The following is a 12,558-nucleotide window of genomic DNA, read 5'->3' on the forward strand; positions in this document are numbered from 1 at the left end:
GCCTGCTGGCATGATCTCCCCTACACTCCTCCCGGGTCTCCAACTCCATCTCAGGGCCCTATTCCCCCTGGGCACCACTCACAGGGCTGGAGAGCTCTGAGAGTTCCCCTCACCAGCTCTCCACCGCCTCCCCCACTTCCTCCCTCCCCCTGCTCTGGGACTCAGACCCTCCCCCTTGGGAGCAGAAAGGCTGCCAAGAGAAACGTGGGCACCAGACTAAAGGAAAGTGGCAGGGATCTACTTCGAGATGCTGGCAGCAAACGGCCCTTGGGAAACTGCGATTCTACTGACCTTTTGCAACTGTAAATCCTGATAGGATTGGACTGAGCTCCCCTCAATCTAAATTAGACTGTGGGCTCCTTGAAAATCAGCTGTGTTCTCCCACAGCAAGAACGGGGATGTTTGACCCTCTACAGAGAGATCAGACTATAAAGCAAAATACATTTCCAATTTAGCATTAAGGGGCTATCTTTAGGAACTGTAAGAAGAATTAAATGTCAGTGGATTAGAATTACTCTCAATGGGTGGATGGATAAAATGATTTGTCCATTTAAGATAATTCAGGAACTAAATTGATGTCATTGGACCGGCAATTTTGTTTCATGTTTAAATAGGTAACATTGTTTATGTTATGATCATGCTTTGATTTTTTATTGGGATCTGTGGGAAACCATTGTATAAAACATGCAGTTTATTTAAAAAATTAAAATGGTGCAATTGTATCCTTAGAAAATTAATTCCTTGGTCATAATTCTTCTCCACAACTTGACTAGTGTATAAATTAATTCAATGCGAAGTTATACATGATAGTTATATGAGATTCCATGCCATCTTAGGGAGGGAAGGGAGAGAGAGGGGAGAAAATCTGGAACTCAAAATTATGGTAAACTAAAAATAAATTTAAAAAAATTAATTCCTCTTTTGATCTGGATGCTGTGAAATTATTGGAGTCTTCTTGTACAAAATGACTAATATGGAATGCTATGCATAATTTCTCATGTAAAACTTATGTTTCATTGTTACCATGTCAGAGAGGGAGAAGAGGAAGGAAGGAAGCAGGGATAGAATTTGGAACTCAAAATTTTGAATCAAAATGTTTTTAAAAGAAAAGTTAGAATTGGGCAAGTGGAAACTAATGATTCTAGGAGATATCAAGTAAGAAAAAAACAAAGTCAAAAGAATAGAGAAAAAGAAGCAAATGTGAAATTTCTCATTTTAAAAGAACAACAGACCTGGAAAAGAGATGGAGGAGACATAAGTTAAGAATTATTGGACTCCTTGAAAGCCAGGATCCCAAAAGAGCCAGGACATCATCTTTCAAGAAATTATCAAGGAAAACTCCCCTGATATCTAGAACCAGAGGGCCAAATGGAAAGGGAAAGAATCCACCAACCACCACCTAAAAGACATCCCAAAATGCAAACTCCCAGGAACATCATAGCCAGCCAAATTCCATAACTCCCAGTTTGAGGAAAAATTACTGCAAACAGTCAGAAAGAAATAATTCAGATATTGTGGAGCCATTGGAAGGTTTACATGGGATTTAGCAGCTTCTCCATTAAAGACCCAGGAGGATTTGGAATATGATTATCCAGAAGGCAAAGGAAGTAGGATTATAACCAAGAATCACCTCCCCAACAAAATTGGGTGTAAGTCTTCAGGGGGAAAATGAATGTTTAATGAAATAGAAGACTATCAAGCATTCCTGATGAAAACACCAGAGACAGATAAAAAAATTTGATCTTCAATACAAGACTCAAGAGAAACATAAAAAAAGTAATAAAGAAACAGGAAAGACAGAAGATAAGACATTTCATAAGGTTAAATTGTTTGTATTCCTATATGGTAAGATGATATTTGTAACTCTTAAGAATTTTGTCATTATTCTCTCCTGTGACATGTCCCTCCATAAAAGTGTTTGCTTCTGATTGCCCCTTCCCCCAATCTGCCATCCCTTCTATTATCTCCACTCTCTTATCCCCTCTCCCCCATTTCCTGGAGGGTAAGAGAGATTTCCATGCTCAATTGAATGTATGTGTTATTGCCTCCTTAAGCCAAATCTGATGAAAGTAAGGCTCACTTAGTCACTCTCACCATCCCCCTCTCCCTCTCCTTTACGAAAGCTTTTTCTTGCTTCTTTTATGTGAAATGATTTACTACATTTTACCTCTCCCTTTCTCTTTTTCCCAATACATTCCTCTCAACACTTAATTTTATTTTTTAGGTATCATCCTTTCATATTCAGCTCACCTTGTGCCCTCCGTCTACATACACACACACATATATGTACGCATATATACATACATTCACATATACACATACAAACACATACACATAAATATACATATATGCATACATTTACATACACATGCATACATATATATACATACATACATGCATGAAAACATACATATACATACATGTATTCCCTCTAACAATCCTAATACTGAGAAATGTCTCTCCAGTTACAAATATCATCTTTCCATGTAGGAATGTAAACAGTTCAACTTTAATAAATCCCTTATGGCTTCTCTTTCCTGTTTACCTTTTCCTGTTTCTCTTGATTTTTGTATTTGAAAGTCAAAGTATCCTCCCAAGTCTTTCATTCTAATTAGAGTGAAAGTCAGTCTCTGGCAAATCCATTTGTGTAACTATTGAGCCCAGGGGTGGAAAACTTCTACCTGCAAAAGCATCACTACTTCCCAATAGCATCTGATCCTCCTAGAGAAATTGGAATCAGAGCGGAAATTCTAATGGGCCTCTTGCTGACTTTATCTGTTTTCCCCAATTCTGACATCACTTTTAATGGCCCCTGTATTTGAACTTGTTGCAACAATTTGGCATGCAGCAAGATCTTAATAAATGTTTATGCGTTTGAAGAAGGTCTAAGAAAGAGCTCATATTGAAGAGCCTAACCCCTTTTGGCACTTTCAGCAGATTTCCTTCCCCAAATCTCAAATAGCATCTACTTTTTTTTTTTTTTGAGGCAATGGCTGACAGGTTTATTGGTTGGATGGGTGTTTCAGTGAACTCCAAGCTCAGTACAAGAAGCAGATGACAAAGAAAAGTCAAGGCAGCTCCCAAAGTCCCTTCCAAGCCCCAGCTTCTCCAGGGAGAGATTGTCTAACTAACCCTAATTCCAACCGTTCAGACCTTGGGAGCTGGAAGCAGGTACATGGACCCTAAGAGGGAAGACGCGTCTAGTCTAAACGGAAGGGGGCAGGACCCTCGGCAGCCTCCGGGCTGGGGTCCTCTCCCCTTCCTGGGCTGTAAACTGTGGGGGTGCCCTGCCTGCATCCGAGAGAAGCCTTGCACTAAGGGGAAGTGGGGCTCTGCTCTGGCCAGGGCAGCCCACACAGCCACCATGTTCACCAACCAGCCCCATGCCAGGGACTCCCAGGACACCCTGCTTGCTTTCGGTCTGTGTGACTTGTGGGACCTTGTCTCCTGGGCTACGTTTTTATTAAATCGAGAGAAGTAAAAACCGCATCTGGGATTAGGATACAGAAGGACCAACAGGTGAAGGAAGGAAGGAGTGAGGGGACAATGGAGCCATTCTGGGGTAAGGTAGGGGCTCAGTTACCATCACTGGCCCCCCCCACCAGCTCTGGAGGGGCCAGGCCAGGGCCTGGGATAGGGGGAGCAAGGGGCTCCACCAGAATAGCCAAAAACTTGGTGTCCCCAAAAGCCTTGTTCATGCAAGTCTCAAAGAAGCGTTAGAAGGCCAATGATCGACTGGACGTCAGCTTTGCCCTCAGTGAGTTTGTTGAATTGCTTGAGCATGCGACCCACATCCTGGGCAAACTCCTGTGGGGAGCTGTATGGGAGTGACAGTTTCTCCTGGAGGCGAGCATGGATCAGAGTGAGGTCCAGGGTGCATGGCTGCTTTGCAGAGGGCATGGGGTCTGTGGCCAGTCAGTGCCGGGGATGGCACAGCTCATGGCAGAGCAAGGCCAACAGCACATGCGCACACCTCTGCTGGTTAGTAGGTGAGAGCTTAGCAGGGCAGGTGTCCCCATCGGCAGTCAAGGCCACACTCTCAGGGACAGGAAGAGGGACCTCATCTTTATAGTCCACCACCTCCTGGCATAAGGAGCAGCTCCACTCCTCCCCAGGCACCTCCTGCAGGGTTGGCAGGTGACACTCCGAATGGAAGCAGAATTCACACTGGCTACATATCACCAGGTCCTCTGGCTTCTGGCAGACATGCCAGATAGTGGCACTGTCATCCACGGCTCCAGGGTCACAGGTTGCATCAGGACCTCCCAGCACTTGCAGGCCAGAGCTGCTACTGCTGCTGGGGGAATCCCTGAGGCCTCCAGGAGAGGCAGCAGCAGCGGTTTTGTCTCCAGCCCCTCCACCCCTGGGGGAGCTCCGATGGCAGCCTCTGTCACTTCCTCCTTGACCATGGCCATGGGTAGCATAGGAGGCCCCCCTGGGGCCCCTGGATGGCCCCCCCTCTCAATGACAATGAGGTTGTAGTTCTCATTGGTGGTCTCTGGGAAGACTTTGAAGAGGGGTGGGGTGGGGCGGGGCTGGCTGTCTGCAGTCAGATCCAGATCAAGACGCTCCAAGCTCACCCTGGGCACCTTCCACATGAGGCCACTCACTTCCCCCTCGCCAGATCTGGACCTTTTCATTCCAGACACATTGGGCTCAGCACTGTAGGGGTCATCTGGGCCATAGCTTCCACAGCCCTCCTGCAGCTCCATGGCCTGATTCTCTCCTCCAGGTTTGCCAGGAGGCCTGGGAGGGGCCATGGAACCTGGACTACTCCTCTCCGAAACAATCTTGCCAAAGGCCTCAGCGCTTTTGGTCCAAGCACTGAGGTCCCACTCGAACTTCGTGTCCCCCTGGGGCTCCATGGGGTCCACAATCATTTTGAGGGCTCAGTGTAGCTGGAAGTAAATCAGCTTCTTGGACAGCAGCAGGGCTGTGTTGTTATCACTCTCCAGGGCCCAGAAGGCAAAGCGCAGGATGTGCTCCTGATGCCTCTGGATCTTGGTCATGGTCCAGTGCTGGCACTCCAGATGCTCCTGCTGCCCCTCCGTCACCTTCTGGGCGTCGACCAGTACATGGCCCCCTTGTTCAGCTCTTTCATGATCTGCAGGATGGCCATTTTCACATCCACCTGTACCCACTTCTGCACATCTGTAACCTGGTGGATCAAAGTGCGCACTTCCTTGGTGTTCTGCAGGGTGGCATGCTTGTTCCCCCAAGCGCTTGACCAGAGAGGCCAGGAGCTTCCTCTGGTTTCTCACAGCATCCTCCAGAAACTGGTATTGATGGTCCTTGTGGGCATTGACCTGGCAATCCCGGCAGGTAAGGGTATCACAGCTCTTGCAAAACAGGACCAGGGGCTCATGTTTGTGGACTGAGCAGTAGACGGTATGCTCCCCATCGAGGGACTTGGCGGGGCCAGTGGAACGGACAGTGTGGTCCTTGGTGTACTTGACCCACTGATGAGCCTCCACGCATGTCTCACACAGGGGATCTGAGCATTCAACACAGTAGCTGGTGGCAGGGGCGTTGTCCTCGCAGCTGGTGCAGCACTGGGTGGCATCCTTGGGGTTCGGGGCCGCCTTGGCGCCGCTGTCTCTCATGAAGTAGTTTTCCACGATGTCCTTGGCAAAGGGCTGCTGCTTGCAGACCGGACAATCCACCGCCGCATCATCACCCCCATTGTTGGCGATTCTACTGACCATTTGTAACTGTAAATCCTGATTAGATTGGGCTGAACTGAATTGATGTCATTGAACTGGCAATTCTGTTTCATGTTTAAGTAGGTAACATGGTTTATGTTATGATCATGCTTTGATTTTTTTATTGGGATTTGTGGGAAACCATTGTATAAAACATGCAGTTGATTTGAAAAATTAAAATGGTGCAACTGTATCCTTAGAAAATTAATTCCTCTTTTGATCTGGATGCTGTGATATTATTGGAGTCTTCTTGTATAAATCATCAGATCTGCACTGCACTGAGTGGTATGAGACGGTTCCCAGCAAGTGAAGGAGCCTAATCTGTTGTTACATTGAGGGCTTGAGGTCACTCTGGGTATGAGGTTGTCCAACCCCAAACAGCTTATGCCTTTGCTTTAGGATAGCTTTCCTTTGTCCATAGCATGTATGCCTTAATCACATAATTAATTATTTTGTAATAAGAGTAACTATGATGGAAAAGAGCAAGCTAGGTGGCCTAGTGGAGAGAGCCCCGGACTTGGAATCAGGAAGACTGATCTTTATGAGCTTAAATGTGGCCTCAGAAGGGTACTGGCTATGTGACCCTGGGCCAGTCACTTTACCTTGCTTGCTTCCGTTTCCTCACCTGTAAAATGAACTGCAGAAGGAAATGACCTACTACTCCCCTATCTTTGCCAAGAGAAGTCCTAGTGTGTTTACTAAGTGTTGATCATGAATGAAACGAGTGAACAACAAAAATGATTAACAAAAAGGGTTCATTTATTACTTAGAAAAGCAATATTTCATTAACTTGGGTTTTGTTTGAGCTAATTTATCACAAAAGTTTAACCAGTTTCCTTATGAGAAGTAAATGATCTAAACACTCCCCTAGGACTCCAGAAACTTTTGCTAGGGTGAAGAAGATTCAAGAGAATGAGTTAAGGGGTCAACTCATGGGCCGTATATAGGAGAGGTTGGCCAGGTATGAGAATAACCTGATACTTAGGAAGGGTCATCTATATTTCCAGCCTGCTATATTCTCAACACGTATTCTGCCAATGAGATCTGGAATCTGATGCTCTTCCATTTCAATCATAAACGTAGGATTCGCTAAATCAGACATTCTGATATTTGGGGATAATTCTCCATCCTGTGCCGATTCATTTTTCATCATGGTGATTTCTTCTTTAAAACATCTGATTTAGGGTCTATTTATAACCCATGTTTCACCGTTCACTTCTTTCTTCTATTATTTTACTTTGGAACAATAGAGAAATTTATTGCTCTTTTACACTTCTTCAGATTCCCAAGCATTTCCAAATCTTTTCTTTCCTCTACGGTCCCCTGAGTCACTCATTTTTCACTTAAGAGTCAGACATGGAGAGGATTCTGGGAAGATGGTCGAGGACATCAGAAAATTTCAAGATCTCAAGAATTTTCTCCAAAAAACAGATACAATACCATCACAGATGAACACAGAGAAATAAAAAGAAATAATAGTACTGCAGAACAGGGTCATCCTGGGACAATTAGAAAAAACCTGAAGAAGAATTCCAGGATGAGTTTTAGTCCCTGTGAAGAGTAAATATCTCCATGCTATGTCCTTGGTCAGCTTAAACAACCATGAGGCAAGTCCTGGGGTCAGCTGGGTTGGGAGGCTGACCCAGCCCCAGGAATTTTTACACCTGAGACAGTGAGGGGAGTTGGGTGTTTCAGCCTGGGAAGATCAAGGGAACCTCTGCTGACAAGGAAGTCCAAACTCAGCTGTGCTGAAGAGACCCTACAGGGGCCAGAAGGTACCAGGACACATCCTGTGGGTGCAGAAGCAGTGGGGCTGTGGGTAAATAAGAACAGTCTGAGAAAAACAAGATTATGAAAAGAAAGTCAAGTAATTCGAAAAGGAGATCCAGAATCTTTTTTTAAATTAATTTATTTTTAGTTTTCCACATTCACTTCCATAAGTTTTAAATTTTCTCGACCTCCCTACCCTCTTCCCTCCCCAGGACAACATGTAATCTGATATAGGCTCCACATATACATTCTTATTAAACATATTTACACATTAGTCATGTTGTATAGAAGAGTTAGAACAAATGGGAGGAACCATGAGAAAGAAAAAACAAAACAAAAAAAAAGACAGCAAATAGTCTGTTTCACTCTTCATTCAGACTCCATATTTATCTTTCTCTGGATGTGAATGGCATTTTCCATTGTGAGTTTTTTGGAGTTGCTTTCGGTCTTTGCATTACTGAGAAGAGCTAAGTCTATCAAAGGCAGTCATGGCATGGTATGGCTGTTACTGTGTACAGTGTTCTCCTGGTTCTGCACACTTCACTCAGCATCAGTTCATATAAGTCTTTCCAGGTTTTTCTGAACTCTGCCTGCTCATCATTTCTTATAGCACAATAGTATTCCATCATATTCATATACCACAACTTGTTCAGCCATTCCCCAACTCATGGGCATCCCCTCATTTTCCAGTTCTTGGCCACCACAAAAAGAGCTGCTATGAATATTTTTTGTACACGTGGGTCTTTTTCCCATTTTTATGGGAGATCCAGAATTTTAAGGAAGAAAAAGACTCCTTGAAAATCAGAATTGGACAAAGGGAAGCTAGTGAAGTTATAAGTGTTTGTTCCTATTTTATTTTTTAAAGCTCTTTCCTCTAGAAGTACAGCAAGGACCAAAGTATACAAGCATCCTCAAGAGTCTGGCACACTGGACTACAAGTGCGTTCGGAGTCCAGGGAAAAGAGGACCCAAGTTTAGACCTCCCAGGGCACATGGATAATTCAAAGCTGCTGCATGAACACAAATTCTCTTCCTTCCCACAGTCCCCAGGACATTACCCTGGGATACAGCTCTTGGTTGGGCTTTAGGGGTTAGAGTGGTTCTGAAGCTGGCATTTTTCGATGTGTATAGCTCTTGGCTCCCAATTCCACAGACAAAACAAAATGATCCTCCCTAAAGCCTTGAGGAACATGGGGAGGAAAAAGGTTCTATCCCAAGGATAATAAATACATTTTTTTCATTAGAAAAAAATCCCCCTTCTTTTACTTTCAACCCCACCCTCATTGAAAATGAACTGAAAAAACAAACCTATGTTTTCAATATGTATAATCATGTATAACCCAATTTCACATTGGCCACATGCAAAAGTTTCATTCTGGACTGAGTCCTTCACTTATATTGGAAGAGGAGGCAGGTGGCATGTTTGATTAGTCCTTTGGAATAGAGGGAGATCATGACACACATCAGGATTCCCAGGTCTTTCAAGGTCAGTTTTACAGCATTGTCTCCAGATAAATTGTGTTCCTCGTTCTATTCCCTTTATTATACATTGGTTCATACACATCTGCCCAGACTAGTCTAAAACCAGCCCAACATTCCTCCCTCACATTTCTGTATCATCACTAACTTCACTGTTTACTTAAAGCCAGTCTCTGTGCCCTCCTGGAAGAGTGTCTGGGTTGAGCTTGTGTTCTCCTGGGATTTCCTGCTTTCCTGGCAATATTGAATGTTGCCTCCCTCCAGGCTCTCAAGGACAGCTCAGCTTGGGGACCTGCAAGGTTTCAGTACTCCTCAAGTGGTCTGATCTGTGGCAAAGTTGATGGAGATTTCCTGGGCCCACAATGGGATCCTAGTTCTGCAATCTCCTGATCTGGTTTTCAGCCTTCTTAGCAACAGCAAATCTATTGAATTTAGCCACTATCAGCCAGCTGGCAAGCTCTGCAGGTCTCATGTTAGACTATGATACCTGACCAGGTGATTCTTGTGAATGCTTCAGACAAGTCTAGGACCTTGGACTGAGCCCCTGCTGCCATCCTGGGATCTGAGCCAGACCAGTGATGGATTTTGAACCCGCTTCACTCTGGGTATACCACCAAGAGTGTCCAACTTCTCCTGACCCCTGAAAGGCTGCTTGAAGACCCAGGTACTCACCTATCCAATCCAGGACTTGGTAGTAGGCCACCAAGATGTCAGTTAGCACCTGGTCTAAGTCATTTGGGTCCACAAGCTAGGTTTTACCCTCTAATCCTCACACTCTCTCTCCCCCATCCCATCTATTGTCCAGATCTGCTGATTTCACCTTTACAACATCTCTCATAAATCATCACTTCTCCCCCACCTAATACTGCCCCCACCCAGGTCCACGCCCTCATCACTTCACACCGAGGCTATTGTTATAGCCTGCTGGTGGGTCTACCTGCCTCAATCTTCTTCCCACTCAAATCTGTCCTCTATTCAGCCACTAAAGGGAGGCTCTGACCAGGTCACCACCCTGCCCCTCCACTCAATAACCCCCAGGACAAAATACAAATACAAAAGTCACGCAAAGCCCGCTAAGACTTAGTCCCCCCCATATGTACTCTTCTATCCAGTGACCCTGGCCTCCTGGCTGTTCCCTCAACAAGACCCTCCATCTCTCAGCTCCACACATTTTCAGTGGCCACACCCATTTTACTGGACAGCCCCACTGTCACACTCTTCCTCCTCATCTCTGCCTCCTGCCTCCCCTAATGTTACTTTTGTTGTTCACTCATGTCCACCTTTCATGATTTTGGAGTTTACTTCTCAAAGATACTATATGATTGGCCATTGCCTTCTCCAGCTCATTTTACACAGGAGGAAACAGGCAAACAGGGTCAAGTGAGTTGCCCAGGGTCACACAGCTTGTAAGAGTCTGAGGCCTCATTTGAACTCAGGTTTCCTGACTCCAGGCCTGCCAGTCCATCCACTGCACCACCTAGCTGCCCTACTGACTGCACTGGCTCTCTCAGGTCCCAACTTCAGTCTCATCAATGGAAGCCTCTCCCAACCCCTCTCAATTCTAGTGCTTTCTCTCTTTTAATTAGTTCCTATTTGGCACAGTTCCCCAATAGGCTGTGAGGGCCTTAAGTAACTGTATTGTCACTTGCCTCTCTGTGTGTCCCAAGCACTTAATGAATGTTTCTTGATCAAATATCTTAGTGCCAGATTTCTTCCAGGAGCTTTGCATCTTCCTCCTCTGCCAAGAGCACTGGTCCAGGGGTCAGGAAGACTGACCTTGGGGATGACCTAGGTTCACATCAAGCCTCAGACACTCACAGCTATGGGATGCTGGGCAAATCCCTTAACATCTGGGTCAGTTTTCTCCACCTATGTAAGCTGAGGACAATGTTTCTGGGCATGCCAGGGTCAAGATGGCACAGTGAGAAAGCAATGCAGTGACTCCTCTCCACAAAGTGCTAAGACATCCGGACAATGTACCAGACCAAATCCTGATGGGGAAAACCAGAAAAACCTGTGAGTCCTTGGTCCAGGTTGGCACAGTGGGGAAAAGGGGAGGTCCCTGGACCCCTATCCCAAGTCTAGTGAGGAAGACACTGCACAAGGAGCACTCATGCAATGCAGTGAAATCCTGAGTAATAGGGCAAGAAGATTCAGACCCATGTCAGGAAACTAGAAGAGGATGGCTGCCACTGGCAGCTTTCTCACCCTCAGCCATGCCCAGCTCACATAACCAGGGTCAAGGGAATTTGTGCAAAGCAGTGGGTGGGGAGACCCTGAGGAATGAAGGAAGAGTAGAAGCCTGCAGTAGCAGGGGTATGGCTCAGGCCAGGGATGCCAAGCAGGGTCTGCCTTCCAACGTCCAGCCCAGCCTTCAGTGGAACAAGGACAAGAATCCCAAAATAAAGAGAAACTTACAATTCTGACCCTCTGAGCCAGCCAGCAGAGCTTAGTACTTGGCCAATAAGCACAGAGCCTGGCAGCAGTCCACTCTTGTAGAGACTCAAACCCAGGTCAGAAACTTGGAGAGCTCAGAGCAGGAAGGCAACAATCTGATTTTGCTCTGGATCGGACCAGTTTGAGAACATTGAGAGATCATAGGCCTCTATCCTGCCCCTTACATCCTAGAACAAGACAACCCTGTAATGGCAAGCAAAGTGGGATTTTTTGCTGTTTTTTTCTTTGTGAGGACTTCTCAGCACTAAGGCCATCAAGTGATTGAGTCTTCCCTTTGTTTGAATATATACTCAGAGGTTAGCATTTTGCTTTGGAGCTCACTCATCGGAAGAGTGTTCATGTGATTGGGCCAGGCAAGACTCTGGGTAGCTGTTATGGAGCACCCCAGCTTTGAAATCCCAGATGCTGGTGCTTCCCCCTCCAGTAACTATGTATGTACTGCTATGGACATTAAGTTACAAGTCCTGTCTGCTGTTTTGTGTTATTTGCTCTGTTTATATAATTTCTGCTTGCAGTTTCTGTTTGTATTTTCTCTGAAGTTCAGGGTGCTGACTTTTTCCCCTGAATTAAGTGAATGATATATGTATGTTTAATTAAAGTGAGAATTGTAAACCCCTTTGTGTTGGCAACCAAAAATGGGCTCTTAGTCAACAAGTGCCCTTGACTAGTTTGGCTTTTTCCCCTAAACTGAATACTGTTTGTATGTTGGACTGGAGTAAGCTTGTCGGCCCCTTCACCTTGCTTCCCTTGCTTAAGCTGATGGAAAGAACCTGTGCTTTCCCCGCGTACCTTACACCCCCGCAGAAGCCGGATGGTTAAAAGCAGCTCCCGTTGGAGCCAGAGGCTGCTATAGCCACAGCCACAGCCGAAGCAGGAGCTGCCAGTGGCAGAGCTGACCTACAGGAGGAAGCTGAACAAGGACTTCAGGCCAGTGGGTAATCTTTTTACCATAGAGGAGGAAGCATGATTTTGCTTTACGCAATCATGCTTCTCTGTAGCCTCCTGGTTACTCTTTCAAGGCGTACTTATTGGGCCTGGAAGCTTTTGATCAATATATCAAAATGGGGTTGCTGGTTCATGGGTTGGTTACTGTGGAGCCTAAATATATGTTTTGATTCTTCTGCCTTCTACTTTGAGAGTTTTTTATATCC

The 12,558-nt window shown here is 45.5% G+C and overlaps 1 pseudogene; it reads right to left on the bottom strand.

Annotated features, from left to right (window-relative positions):
• Window positions 1–3,575: 3,575 nt before the first annotated feature.
• Window positions 3,576–5,705, bottom strand: LOC118840334 (annotated as a pseudogene).
• Window positions 5,706–12,558: the final 6,853 nt, after the last annotated feature.

The sequence above is a fragment of the Trichosurus vulpecula genome, chromosome 2 (genome assembly GCF_011100635.1).
Source record: "Trichosurus vulpecula isolate mTriVul1 chromosome 2, mTriVul1.pri, whole genome shotgun sequence".
Lineage (NCBI taxonomy): Eukaryota > Metazoa > Chordata > Mammalia > Diprotodontia > Phalangeridae > Trichosurus > Trichosurus vulpecula.